The sequence below is a fragment of the Balaenoptera borealis genome (assembly GCF_965194805.1).
Source record: "Balaenoptera borealis genome assembly, chromosome: 8".
Taxonomy (NCBI): domain Eukaryota; kingdom Metazoa; phylum Chordata; class Mammalia; order Artiodactyla; family Balaenopteridae; genus Balaenoptera; species Balaenoptera borealis.
This window is the reverse complement of record NC_138865.1, coordinates 96,939,290-96,953,923: the sequence shown is the minus strand read 5'-3', so window position 1 is coordinate 96,953,923 and position 14,634 is coordinate 96,939,290. Positions and strand designations below refer to the sequence as shown.

General features: G+C 43.2%; 2 long non-coding RNA genes across 2 annotated transcripts in view; both read left to right on the top strand.

Moving 5' to 3' along the window:
• LOC309634294 overlaps window positions 1–14,634 on the top strand; it is a 235,981-nt gene that overhangs the window by 49,923 nt on the left and 171,424 nt on the right. The gene's annotated exons all lie outside the window — the stretch shown is intronic.
• LOC309634327 overlaps window positions 1–14,634 on the top strand; it is a 31,505-nt gene that overhangs the window by 15,499 nt on the left and 1,372 nt on the right. The window contains exon 1 of the long non-coding RNA XR_014247985.1: window positions 1–14,634. This exon is cut by the window's left edge and continues 15,499 nt beyond it. This is a non-coding gene — a long non-coding RNA (uncharacterized lncRNA).

The following is a 14,634-nucleotide window of genomic DNA, read 5'->3' as shown; positions in this document are numbered from 1 at the left end:
AAGGCTGTCTGATGAATGGGACTAATGTCAGACGAGAGTGGATCTGAGCCATGCAAGAGATGTACCGTATCACTGTGTGTGTGCCCCTCCATATCCTCGAGGTTTCTCAGCCCACTTTTTACTCCAGCTGGTGTTGTAGCAACTAGCTTTGTGCAAACATTCTGACAGCGCCTCACTTCATCTGCATCATGTCTTCCTGCCCTGGGACTTCTCTAATGCTGCGCCGTGAGATGGCTATGGAAACCCACTCAGGCACGTGGAACCTGAAAGGGCAGGGGAGTTAAAGCCAATGGGCATCTCTTTTCTAATGGGGGATGAGAGCTGGTGAATAAATGAGGCATATTCTACATGGCTTCTCAGAGGGTCTTACTGGGTCAAGCCCTAGTAACACAGAGTGACCAACTTGATAATATTCTCTGGTATTGCCGTTCCCTCTTGGTCTCACTTTTCCAGATCATTTCCCAAATAAGCTGCTCACACACAAGACCTCGTCTTAGGCTCTATTTTTGAAGGAGAATCCAGAATCACCACAATTCTAATGAGAGTCCTAAATTTAATCCAAGTTTCCTCAGGTCTTACCTGCATAAATAGGTACAGTGGAGCTCAGCATGGGTAATAACCAAAATTTTTTGTCTTTGCCCCAAACTGCATGAGTCTACAGACACTGATCTCAAATTCTTTTTCTCTGGCTTACATAATCAATGTCCACCAATGGAAAAGCCCCTCGGTGGCCACATTCCAGTATTGTCACTGATCCCAGGGCATTGGGTGACAGCACTGTCTGTTCTCCAAGTGATACCCAAGGTGCAGACCCCAACTCTGTAGCTCCCAAGTGGCTTTGCACTCCCTTGAATCTTCTCTATGTTGGATCCAAACAGCAATGAAGAGAAGATTCTTCTTCCCGTCTGGGTTACACTTAATTCCCCGGGTCTAATACACTGGGAGCAATATTCTCATGTCTCCTTTTGTTTCTGCCTGCAGCCCTGAGAGATCTAACCAGACCCATAGTTCATGGGCTGGGCCAGGGAGTGATGTACAAGGCAGATCCCAGATCTTTCATTTCATCTTCACTGCTCTCGGACACTTTTCAAACCTCCACTCGCTATTTCCAAATAACCCCATAATTCAGAAAGCCCCTTCCTCAGTGGTTGTTCAGTTATGGCCTGTCCCCTTCTTTGACTCATCAGGATGGTCTGAAACTCAGCAGTGGATATATCTTAGGCGCAAATGGGAGTCCTGCCACTTTTCCTCCCACAATATTATCCTGAGAAAATGAACTTCACAGTGAAAACACCAACATTTAAATAGAGTGGAACGTGAACAAAATCCTTCTTGTTATAGACCGTGATTCCAAATGTGACTGAAGGATTTCCAGGCCTCACTAGCCTCTGATTACCAAAGAAGGTCATATTTCCTTTTATGATCTAAAGTAAAATGACCCTAAGTCTTCATCCTTTGAAGATCCTTCCTCTGCTGAGTTTTCCTACCAACTGAATTCTGGGCATCAAGAGGACACTCACATGTTCTACATATCTGTTCTCTGGTCGTGTTTGTCAGCCATTCACCCCTGAGGTGACCTGCTTCTCCGGGATGCCTTGATCTCTGTATAGATTTGCAAGAGCCGAAGGGGCCTATGAACTGGATTTAATCAATTTGGTAACACAGCTCTTCGTGTTTTATTTTTAATATATGTGAAAGAATACATGGTAACCCAAAAAAGTTTGAGGTGGGGGACAATTTGCTACTCTCATATAACTCACCACTGTGTTATACTGAAAGCAAGTCTCAGAACACGTCTGCCACACAGCAGACGTTCACTAGCAAGCAGGCACAAAACAGCTCACGCTGTCATTCTGGAAGCTTGATGAAGTCACGGCCTCTGTCTGGCCTTTTGGATGGTCTGATGAATACCTTGCATAAACTTCTGTTCACTGGAGACAAAAACCAAGACCGCAGAGGCAGGATTCTGTCACCCTTTCAGTCAATATCCGACAACAAGGACATTCCACATCAATGGCCACACACCGGTGATGCATATGGAACCTTTAGCGATGAAGTCTTCCAAGGGTTGTAGGCTGCCCAGCTCTCTGGATTCTGACACCCTGCTCATGTAGAGAGGGTAGAGATATTTTAACTAGTCCACATATTAAGAACACTTTTTTTTTTTTAACATTCTTAGAAACATCTTTACTATAAATGTTTTTTTTTACGTTTTTAAATTGAAATATATGTGACAAAAAATCCTTTTAATTTCACTAAAAGCAGCCCATTTCTGATATCTGTTATGCTGATCAACAGGACACCATTTTCCACAATAAAAACCAATTTTTTACATTCCATGTGCAAATTAACAAAGCTATGTATGACTATTGATTGAGATACAGACAGCAGGGGCACTGGTGGATGGAATTTATATCAGAATGCTAGCTGACTGCCCCAGCTACCCATAGAGTTAAAACTGAAACTAACTGGCACATATATAAAATCTCCCTGTCTATGTTGAAGTGTTTTAAAGTAAAATACTGTCATCATTATAGGTCCCCAAACCTCAAAATCTAAGGCCCCCAATCTCTTGGATTCCACAGATTGACCACTGGACCCAATAGTTGGATGTTTTTCAAACTGCAAATTGCGACCCATTCACAGGTCATAATATGAATTCAGTGGGACATGACCAACATTAAAAGCAATGACAAAGAATATATAGAAATATCAGCATTATGCATAATAAGGACAGGTGTTGCTTTATGAAACTTATTTTTTAGATTTGTGGCATATGTTCACTGGAATACTATGTAAAGTATAAAATATCTTTTTAAATGTCTTTTTTTTTTAATCAGAAAAGTTGAAAACACTCAAATAGTTGAAAATACATTTCACAAGGTTGGTGTTAATTTACTCTTTAAATACCAGTGGTCCTGCTCTAGATTCACATTTAGGCAAAACATTTCTCACTCTCTTCAAGGGCATGGTTCTGGCTGAAGATTCCCACTTACATCACTGGACAGAATACTTGGCACCTTGATCTGCAGCATCAGCGTTCAGATTTATGGTGACTTCACTGCAGTGGCCAAGGACAATGGGTGGGGACTTGCTTTATATTTATATAACTACAGAGCCAGTCCTGGTAATTTTCCAAAAACAAAAGGAATCAGTTCCAGAAATTCTGAGAGCTTTCTCAGCCTCCCCAAACTAGAAGCTGCCAGCAACCTCCCAATGGCAGTTCCAGCAAAGAAAAAAGAGACTCTGTCTTTCCTAGGTACCGGCATCATGCCTGCCTCACAGATAGTCTGTATTCTGAACACATACCCTAAACCAGATGTTTTCCTTTATATCAAATAAATTGAAAAGAATGGTTGAAGCTTTTCTGATGATTGCATTGCCTCCTTCTCTGCTTGCAAATGGTAACTAGTGTAGAGGGGAAAATCTGTCATTGGCAACCGAGTTCTGTCAAGTGTTTTCAAGGACTTTCTTAGAGAAAGGTAGCACTACCCCAAGGAGCGACTTTTAGCTTTCGACAGCATTTCCATTAGCTAAGTCATCAATGCTCCAAGATCCTGCATAAGAAGTGAAAAATGGAGTTTGCCGGGATGCATGTATGTCTACACGATTCTTTGAACTTAAACTCAGATTTCTTTGAACTTAGTAATATGACAAAAATTTACAGTATTGGCTGCTAATATTAAAATATAAATGTATATATGTGCATTAAAGATAGTTGGAGAATATGACGCGTTAAAAGGGATGAATGAAAAGCCAGTTTGTTCTACTGGTGGGATAGTCCAATGGAAGGATACACAATCAGTTTTCTGAGAGGAAAACATGCCTAATAATGAGCGGAAACTGCTGAGAGAAGGAGCTCCCCAAGGATGGCACATAGTCAGAGAAACCAGAGGGAAAGGAATTTGTGATGCCTGGAGCAGAAGTCTGGGAGTCAGATGATCTATGGGGTGTAGATTATTTGACTCTGGGTTAGGGTGTACGCAGAGGCACTTGTCTGAGAGAAGCAGAAATAATGCAATTTACGATGAGGGAGCCTGTGAACCAGTGACACAGGAAGTGACTCAGAGGGTAGCAGGGATGAGTCATGTCAAGCTGTGGTTCCAGAACTGAGGGGAGAGCTTGAAAGTACTAATGAAGCACTTCACACTTAGGGCAGCGGGTGGATAATGGGAGTCCTCATTGAGCACATCGCTGCAGTGTGAGAAATAACCTATTGAAAAGCCCAGTCTCCTGTTCCAGCAAACAAAATAATCTAGTTCTTCCAAAGACCTCACAACTGACACCTTTTTTTTTTTTTCAAAATCAGGAAAATGTAAGAAACATCTGTCTTTTATAGTTTGCAGTTTTTGATGTCTGCCTTCATAAAAAATGAAAGTGAAGTTCCAAAATTAAGTACATTTTAGTTTCTTCAACGTACAGTGTGCAGCAAATAATGCAACACATTTCCTTAGAAATGTGTTTATCCTTAGACATGTGTGGTCCATCCCTGTTGTGCTGGATGCTGAGTGAGTAAGGTGGAGGGCAGGGAAATAGTGTCAAGAGGCGTGTTAATAGAGGTCAGGGGCAGCCCTAGGCACCGGACCATCTGCCTTCACATCCAGCTCTGTACTTTTCATCCACTGGAAATCTAGGGCAGGGCCACCTGGAGTTTAATTATTTAAATTGGCTGACCTATGCAGGCTCCCAACCCCCATATGATTTCTCAGATCTCTGCTAGTTTTATCTAAGATACATAGAGATTAAGAATATAGGCTGTGGTCCTGGGCTGGGCCCAAATTCTGACTCTGCCCCTTAGCAGCTGTGAGACCTTGGGGCAGTTAAACAACCTTTCTATGCCTCAGTGTCTTCAGTTGTGAAATGGGAATAATGACAGTACCTACCTCATTTTAGGGTTTTTGTGAGTCTAGAGTTATTCATGAGGACACACTAAGTCCTTATTAGTTATTATTATTATACTTAAGAGAAACAGTATAGTTCAGGGGTTCAAGCAAGGAGTCAGAGCCAGACTGTTCAGATCTGAATCCTGGCTGTGTGGCCTTAGGCAAGTTCATCACTTTCTCTGTTGCCTGTTTTCTCATTTGTAAAACAAGGCTAATAAGTATACCTACTTCACAGGAGCTGAGCAAGAATTAAATGAATTAATATGTTTAAAGTTCCTAGAACAGTGCCTGGCGTATCATACATAAATGTTTGGCACTATTATGATTTTATGTATTTATGTATGTATGTATTTATTTATTTATCTCCAGCTAGCCCTGGGCCTGGCCCATCCTAGGTATTCATTAAGAGGCTATGGAACACATGAATGAATTAGTACATGTAGTCTAATTCAATGGCCTGCAGTATAGATATTGGCTGTCTGTAACATTCCAAATTTGCCAAATGCACTTGGACTTGTCTGCATCACACACACCTTTAGAAGGAATATAAAGATTGTCTCCAGCTTCCTCTCCAATTCTGCCCTGTGGTGCTCAGTGCTAAAAGGGAGAGGCTATATGACATGGGGCCATGACAGCCTCGGGGAGCATCTCTCTGTTTCTCCATCGGTACACTAGGGAATCATTATAATATCCCCAAAGTCTGGAAATCCAAGGACACAAATTAATTATAGACACAAGTTAAATTACTCTCCATCCCTTTCTCCGTGAATATTTCTGGTGGAGAGCAGTCCCCACTGTCATTTGCTGGGGAAGTGGGCAGTCCCCAAGAGCAGCCAAGCTCCCCATTAAGCCAGAGCCCATCTATCTGCTGCCTGGGTAGCAGCAGCAGTTCCGCCCCTTCATAAACATCAAGACACGAAATAATGGAATGTTTAGTCTGAGTAATACATAAGGAAATCAATTAGGCCCACATGCAACTTTCTAAGATTTTAATTACAGTACTTAGGGTACCACACTAGAGCAGTTTGTCAGGAACATAATTTGTTAATGAATAACAACTGACACAGTGAATTAGTTGGGATTGTAATTAGCTCTTGCTAGCCATCCATTGGAACCCTGATCAAAAGCCAGTCAGCGAAAGAGGGAGAAATCAGCTGTAAATGATAACCCCGACAGCTCTATCTGGGGTGTCTCCCTGATGCTGGCGTACCCAGGGGGGCCTGGCTAAGCCCATGGGCAGATTTTAACTCAAGTGAGGTCAAGGAGCAGCATCTGCCTCACCTACGAGCTTGTTAGAAATGCAGACTCTTGGGGCCCCACCCCAGACCTATCCAACCTGCATTTTAAGACACCCAGGTGACTTATGAGCATATATATATTTTTAATAAATTTATTTATTTATTTATTTATTTTTGGCTGCGTTGGGTCTTTGTTGCTGTGCACGGGCTTCCTCTAGCTGCTGTGAGCAGGGGCTAATCTTGGTTGCGGTGCTCGGGCTTCTCATTGCGGTGGCTTCTCGTTGTGGAGCACAGGCTCTAGGCACACGGGCTCAGTAGTTGTGGCATGCGGGCTCTAGAGCACAGGCTCAGTAGTTGTGGCGCACGGGCTTAGTTGCTCCGCAGCACGTGGGATCTTCCCAGACCAGGGCTCAAACCCGTGTCCCCTGCATTGGCAGGCGGCTCTTAACCACTGCGCCACCAGGGAAGTCCTTATGAGCATACTGAAGTTTGAGAAGCACTGTCAGAGTACAAAGAGCACAGGTTCAAAATCAAGCAGATCTTACAGTAACTCCTGACACACTAACGCACTCACTAGAGATGTATCCTTGGGCAGTTGCTAAGTCACTTTGAGCCTTTGTGTCCTTATCTGTAAGTTGGACCTACTAATACCTGTACTGCAGGGTCCTTGTACTGACTAGCAATAGCATGTGTGTGTGCCTAGCACATAGCAGGTGAACAATGAATGAGGGCGTAGGAGAAACTCAGCAAGGTTTCCTGAGGCCTGGGCCTGATTACACATTGTCCTCTGACCTGGGTCACTTATGTGAGTCACACCTTCATCTCTCCAATCTTCCCATTCCACAATGGGGAAGGACTAGGAGAAAAGAGATAAAATATTACAAATAAGTTAAAAGAATAGAGAAAACATTTTAAAGATAAAATAATGAAAATAGTAAAATTAGCCAAAGAGTATGCTAGACTTAGATTAAATTGGTTTTGGTTTTTTTTTTTTTTTTTTAATTTTATTTATTTATGGCTGTGTTGGGTCTTCGTTTCTGTGCGAGGGCTTTCTCTAGTTGCGCGAGGGGGGCCACTCTTCATCGCGGTGCGCGGGCCTCTCACTGTCGCGGCCTCTCTTGTTGCAGAGCACAGGCTCCAGACGCGCAGGCTCAGTAGTTGTGGCTCACAGGCCCAGTTGCTCCACGGCATGTGGGATCTTCCCAGACCAGGGCTCGAACCCGTGTCCCCTGCATTGGCAGGCAGATTCTCAACCACTGCGCCACAAGGGAAGCCCAGTACTTCCAAATATTAATGTGCAAAACTCTCACACATCACGAGAGCAGTCATCATTGACAGGACACATCAATTACAAATGGGCAGAAGTCCCAAATGTATGGGAAGGCCACCACCAGGAGCTCAACCTTCCTGGTCTACCTTCTCTCAACATAGACACATGGCACCCTGGGCTATGCACCATGCTCCTTGGGCATCAGGAATACAAACTCCCCCAGAAGCTCCATGGGCCACTTGTCCATGATGGGCAGTCTGGGCTCCATGCTTAGTTGCTGGCATGGCTATCCACGTCAAAGGGCTCCTGCTTAGCTCTGCTCAGAATGTTGAAGCTGACCATTTATGCTCAGTGGTGCTCAGTACACTTCTGCCTATAGGGACTGTGGGATGTACAGACAGGTCCGCTTATCTGGAACCCCCCTCTGTAGAGCCCCAAATAAGGCTGCTCATGACCAGAGTTGACCTGTCTGGGGTTTCCTGCAGCCCCCAAAGGCTTGGGGGTTTAAGGTCTTGTGGCACATCTGGAACCCATTCATGGCACCGCAACTTGGCCCATTGGGAAGCTCTGGATTACTCAGGGGCAGGGACCAAGCCATCCTCTTTCTCTTTTACTTCTTGAATCTATGCATGATAGGTTCTCCTGCACCTTCCTCTTTTACTTCCTACTCCAAGGATTGGTTGAATGATTGGGGTCTTTCTCTACTGTGTTGGAGGAGACTTGGCCATCTCCAGTTGGATTTAATTTCTCCCCAATGACAACCTGACCTTGTCTACTGTTCTCGTCCCACAAGAAGATGCCTGGAATACTCAGCACTAGGTTTGGGATCAAATGTGGTCCTTTTAGTGCTTTGACTAGCTCCACTTCCTCTGGTAGTTGTGGTTCACTGTGGTTTTTCTTTGCATGGCAGTGATTAACATCCTACCCTTGGGTTTGGGGAATAGAAGAGGCAGAGATTCATGAATGGGAAGCAAGGGGCTTCAGGCCTCACCTGCATTCTTTGTTCTCTTACAAGGGCTTTGCTTTGGAGCATCAAGCACTTAGATAGCTATAAATAAATTCTATAGTTTCTTACCCATTTGGTCACTGAAAATTAAACAGGATGTTATATTGGAAGTTTCAATTGATGCAATACCATACAATGTAAAGGAGAGTCTAGGCCATGTGCAGAAATTACAGAGAAGTTAAGTTGAAAAACACAGCTCACCAAACCCCCAGCCATATCAAGGATATAATAAGGTTAGAAGAGTGGAAAGTTAGAGAAATTTATGAGGATTTCCCTGGAGAGTTGTGGCTGTGCTGTGAGTCCTCCTTCCCCATCCAAGGAAAAGGGTTGAAGGGAGCTTCCCCCCTCATCTTGTCAAGGGAGAGGAGTTTCATTGGGACCAGAGAGCAGTTAGGGAAACACACAGGCCTGTTGTCTGGTCCCACACCACTGTGCCCGCCCAGGATGTCAGAGGATGAAACCTGGGCTATTAGCTGATGTAGCAGCAAAGCAAAGGAGAACTGCTCCTGCTTGGGGATTGGTCTTCACTCCTAGATTTTGGGCAAAGACAAGATGGTTTATCTGGCAACTCTGGGTGGGGTCATCTGGTATGCTGTCCAATAGAGCCACCAAGGTGAGAGAAGTACCCTTCAATAGAGGTTAAGTTGAAGTTGTGCTTCTGGATTCCTAGAGGTAGAGGAGAGAGTGAGCAATGCTAGACCAGAGGGCTTTTGCCTGGGTCAAGGGCATGACCTGTGAGAGCTCATCAGTGAACTGCCCCAGAAAACAACTTTAATATCAGTCCATCTCCAGGGCCTAACCTGCTTATGATAGGCAGGTAAAACATTCCTGCCACTCTTACATTTTCTCCTACCCCCTATCCCCACCTGATCTTTCCCTACCCCAACCTTGAGGGGATCAGAAACTGCCGTTGACAAGCTGGGGGAGGGGAGTCTTGGCAGGGGGAGGAGCTACCACACTCCTTCCCCTTCCTCCAGCCCCCGCCCTCCCTGGGAAGTAGGGGAAAGTCTTTCCTTCAAATGAGGAGGCAACTTTGATTAGTATTACAGGAGGCTGGTCTTTGTAATCACAGGGTTTATACTGTGTTTGCAGCTCAAAGTGGTTGTCAAACTTTTGATCAGAAATTGATCCAAATATCACGAGATTGCCTGAGTTTTTAGCCCACTGAATACAATTTGAAGGGAAACAGAAATAAAGTTGCCATCGGATTACATTCCATGAGTGCTGGTTGTTCAAGATGCCACTTACCATTCCTTATAGCATGATCCTGGGCAGGGAGCTCTGTAGGGATCAAGAGCGCATTGGAGCAAATCTAGCGTGAACCTTCAATGTAGAGTCACAGAATGTCAGGCTTGGAAGGAAGCTTGAAGTCATCTATTCTAAATGACCTCCTGCTATTTTGAGCCCCTCTGCCATACCCCTGCCCAGTGCTCACCCCACCTATGTTTGAACGTCTGCAGAAATAAGGGGATGTGCATCCTCTCAAGACGGTCCATCCCATTTTGTAACAGCACTTCTCATTTTGTTGTTTCTTTTGTTGCACAGAAGTTTTATAGTGTGGTGTAGTCCCACTTGTTTATTTTTGCTTTTGTTGCCTTTGCTTTTGGAGTCAAATCCAAAAAATCACTGCCAAGACCAATGTCAAGGAGTTTCTCCCCTATGCTTTCTTTAGGAGTTTTATGGTTTCATGTCTTATGTTTTAAGTCTGTAATCCATTTCAAGTTGATTTTTGTGAGTGGTGTAAGATAGGGGTGCAATTTCATTCTTCTTCATGTGATTACCCAGTTTTCCTAGCACCATTTGTTGACAAGATTATCCTTTCCCCATTGAGTATTCTTGGCTCCCTTGTCAAATATTAGTTGATCGTATATGCGAAGGTTTATTTCTGGGCTCTTGGATCTGTTCCATTGGTCTATGTATCTATTTTTATGCCTGTACCATACTACTTTAATTACTATACCTTTGTGATATAGTTTGAAATCAGGAAGTGTGATGTGGACGTTTAGGAGACATTGATTATGGAGGCCTGATGTTCTGAGCCTTGGATGATGCGTATTTACTCAGGTCTCTGGGAAACTTCCCTGGGTCCCCAAACCTCTGCTCCCATATTGGTGCTCACCTCATACTGTATGGGGATTTTTCTATATGTCTGTGAGCACCCTGAGGGCAGGGATCATCTTGTTCATTGTTAAATTCACCAAGCTCAGTATTTGAAGAGAAACGGGTACCAATAAATTAGTTCCCTTTCCCATCACTGCCTAATCCGTAGCCTTTGCTGAGCCCACTTCCAGCTGTTCCCATTTAGTCTTATCAGGAGAACTCTGGTCCTTTGAATAGATCGATTATCCTTTATTTGCTGCAAGCTTCATTTCTAGGTTTGTCTGTCCAGTTCTAAAAACACTTTGATTTTTTTAAACTGTACTGAAAAGAGGAAGAAAATGACTTTCTAAGGTCAGGTATTTGGGCTCTGGGTCAACCGGGAAAGAAACAGATGAGTTCTGATATATCATATGAAACTCTGTCCATAAAAATCAAACCGTCCTATTTCTGATATTTCTGCCTCATTCAATGACATTGTTTTCTTTGGAAAAATAGAATATTTATTATTCAGACTCTGGACAGAGGAGTGAAATGGCCTGGATCTAGAGATAAGGGGCAATTTACTGCTGGCCAGCTGCCGCCCTTGCCATCTAATAAATATAGGTTTAAATGAAAGCATCATAGGCCCACTGCTACCTCTGTTCCAGAAGAGAACTATTTATTTTGAGCCACAGTTTTTCCTCTCTTTAATGCCATTTTTGAAAAATGATGTGTACTTTTGTCTCACTATGTGCTTCTCCTGTCCCTCCTACTCAGCCTCTCTGCCTGAGGAGATAAACCACTCATTAGGTTATTTATAGCCTCCCACCTGTTCTCTTGACCCTGGGTTTTCCCCCCATCCTTTTCAATTCAACCCTCACATCACATATTTCCCAAAGTTCAGCTCTGGCCTCCAGGTCAAGAGCTCCCATGGCTCACCAAACAAGGGCCAAATACTTGAGCATGGCCTTGTAAGCCCTCTGCCTTTTGTTCCTTCCTGTTGTGTTCTTTCTGCTCCAGCCAGTTTCACCAGCAGCTGCTTTGAGAACGTACCCTCCTTTTCTAGAGCACCCTGTTTCTTTCCTTTGAACGTGTCTTCTCTCTAGTTCCACATGCTCTGCTCTCCTCATCTTCCGAAGCCCAGACGGGCATTACCTCTTCCTTGAAGATTTCCCCGGTCTCTCTTGCTGAAAGTGGGATGTCTCTCTTCACAGGGTTGTTGAAAGGATTGAACAAGATTATGCATAGAAGTAGAATGGTGGTTGCCAGGGGCCGAGTGGAAGGGAAAATGGGCAGTTGTTCCTAATGGGCAAAAAGTTTCAGTTATGCAAGGTGAATAATTTGTAGAGATCTGCTGTACAACATTGTGCCCATAGTCAACAATACTGTATTGTACACCTAAAGATTCGTTAAAAGGGTAGATCTCACATTAAGTGTTGTTACCACAATAAAATGAAAAGATTATGCACATGGATATGCAAAGTGAAATGCCTAGCAAATACTAGACACACAGTATTTTTTTTCCTTTCTACATTTTTTAATTCTTTGAATTCCAAGAGTATTTATTTCTTCTAGGGCAGCAAAGTTATTCTTCTTTACCTTGTATCATAGTTATGTGGGTGTATATCTTAATTGTTATATATCACAGTGAGAGAAAAAAAGGCACAGATTTTGATGTCTGACATCTGTTTTTGAGAGCTACCTCCAATACTCAGTAGCTGTGTGGTCTTGAGTAAGTTGCTCAGTTTCTTTAAGACTCAGTTTTATCATCTGTTAGAAAAAGAAAAAAAAAGAAAAATAACAACTATCTCTTTGGTCCTATGGATGGATTAAATGTGACAATACATGTAAAAATGGTGACAGATAACATGGCAGCAGCTCAGAGTCTTACTGTGGTTTCTTTTCTTCTTTGAGGGCAATGACTACAATGTCTACATGTTTATAACCCTAAGGCACAGAGCATGTAGCCTTGTGCATAGTCACGGCTCAGTAAATGCTTCCTGAATGAATGAATGAATAAGTGAGTGAAAGGAAGGAAGGAAAGAATTGAGGAGGAAAGAGAAAAGATATGAAAGGGTTAGCTTACTTATATCTTCTTTGTAATACAAAAGTTACGATGGTTTCAACTCAAAGACAAGTATCTCCAAAGAGAACAGGGATATTTCCTCTTTGTCCTAATCCTGTGCAACATTTTTAGTGACAGCAGCAATCTTTATATTTGGAAGGGAGAGCTGTTTAAAGTTCCCTAAATTTTGGAAGCCAATAGTTGATATACCAGCAGTGCCACGTCTGTTAAAGAAAAAAAGTATTCTGACATTTGTTAAAATGGTAAGGAAGACTTTATTCAAGGCTTGTACAATAAGGGTGAACTCTATTGCAATAGAGGAGAAAGATCAAGCTCAACTTTGAATACAAGAACAAATGAGGATTGATAGCCAAGGAGCAGAATGAAGGGGTCAGTGGATAAAAAATTACTAAGAAGAGACATCAAGGGTAGGGGAACTCTTGCTAAACTGACCTATTAGGATTCTTGCTAAAGGAAGGCCAAGAACTTAGACATCAAAGGTGGGGAATGGGGAACTTGATCAGATACCAAGGGTGGGGGTATCTGAGTGATCAGATATTAAGGGTGGGGGGATTCTCGGTAAACTGACTTAGCAGGATTCTTACTAAGACTGGGTAGGCAGACTGAAGACAGGATGGGGGCCAAGATCAAGGCCTAGTTGAGAACAGGGCTCTGAGGAGCCTGGCTAAGGTTGACCACTATGCCATCATCAAGTTCCCCCTCACCACCAAGTCAGCCATGAAGAAAATGGAAGACAACAACACAGTGGTGTTCACTGTGGATGTCAAGGCCAACACGCACAAATTAAACAGGCTGTGAAGAAGCTCTATGACATTGGCCTGGCTAAGGTCAACACCCTGATCAGGCCTGATGGAGAGAAGAAGAAATATCTTCGACTGGCTCCTGACTATGATGCTTTGAATGTTGCTAACAAAATTGGGATCATCTAAACTGAGTCCAGCTGGCTAATCCTAAATATAAAAGTTTTCACTAAAAAAAAAAAAAAAAAGGAAGCCTGGGGAAAGCCGTCTGCCCTACTCCCACTGAGGAAAGCAGGAGTGGGGCAGGTGTGCTGCCCTAGAAGTCATGAAAGTTTGGCAAAATGTTATAAACATTCCTGTCTCTGGGTTTTCATTTGTGAGAGGGACATGACACCACTTTTCATCCCAACTATCTTAGTGGGTATATTAGTTGCCTGTGGCTACTGTAACAAATTACCACAAACATGCTGATTAAAAACAACAGAGATGTACTCTCTCACAGTTCTGTAGGTCTGAAGTCTGAAATTTGTGTCACTGGGGCAAAATCAAAGTCAGTAGGGCCAAACTCCTTCTGAAGGCCCTAGGGGAGAATCTGTTCCCTGGCTCTTCCAGTATCTGCTGCCTGGTGGCATTCCTGGGCTTGTGGCCACATTATTCCAATCTCTGCCTCCATCTTCACATGGCCTTCTCTTCTTTGGTCTGTTTCTAATCTTTCTCTGCTTCCCTCTTATATGAATACATACTGTATTAGTCTGCTTGGGCTGCCATATAAAATATCATAAACTGTGTGGCTTAAACAACAGAAATGTATGTCTCATAGTTCTGGAGGCTGGGAAGTGCAAAATTAAGGTGATGGCCAATTTTGTTCCTGGTTAGAGTTCTCTTTCTGGATTGCAGACAGCCACCTTCTCTCTGTGTCGTCACATTTTTTGGGGGGTAGGGAAAGAAAGCTCTTCCTCTTTTATAAGGCCACCAATCCTCTCAGATTAGGGCCCTACCCTCATGACCTCATTTAACCTTAATTACCTCTTAAAAGTCCTGTCTCCAAATATAGTCACATTGGAGGTTAGGGCTTCAACATATGAATTTTGGGGGTATACAATTCAGTCCATAGTGCATGTGATTGCATTTAGGATAATCCAAGATGATCTACCCGTCTCAAGATACTTAACCTAATCACATCCATAGAAACCCTTTTTCTAAATAAGGCAGTTTTTACAGGTACCAGGATTAGGATCTTGTGTCTTTGGGTGGCCACTATTCAGCCTACCACTGGTCAGCCAAATGGGTCATAAGAGCCTGGATTTATAAAAGGCTTGGAGGTCCTTCAAG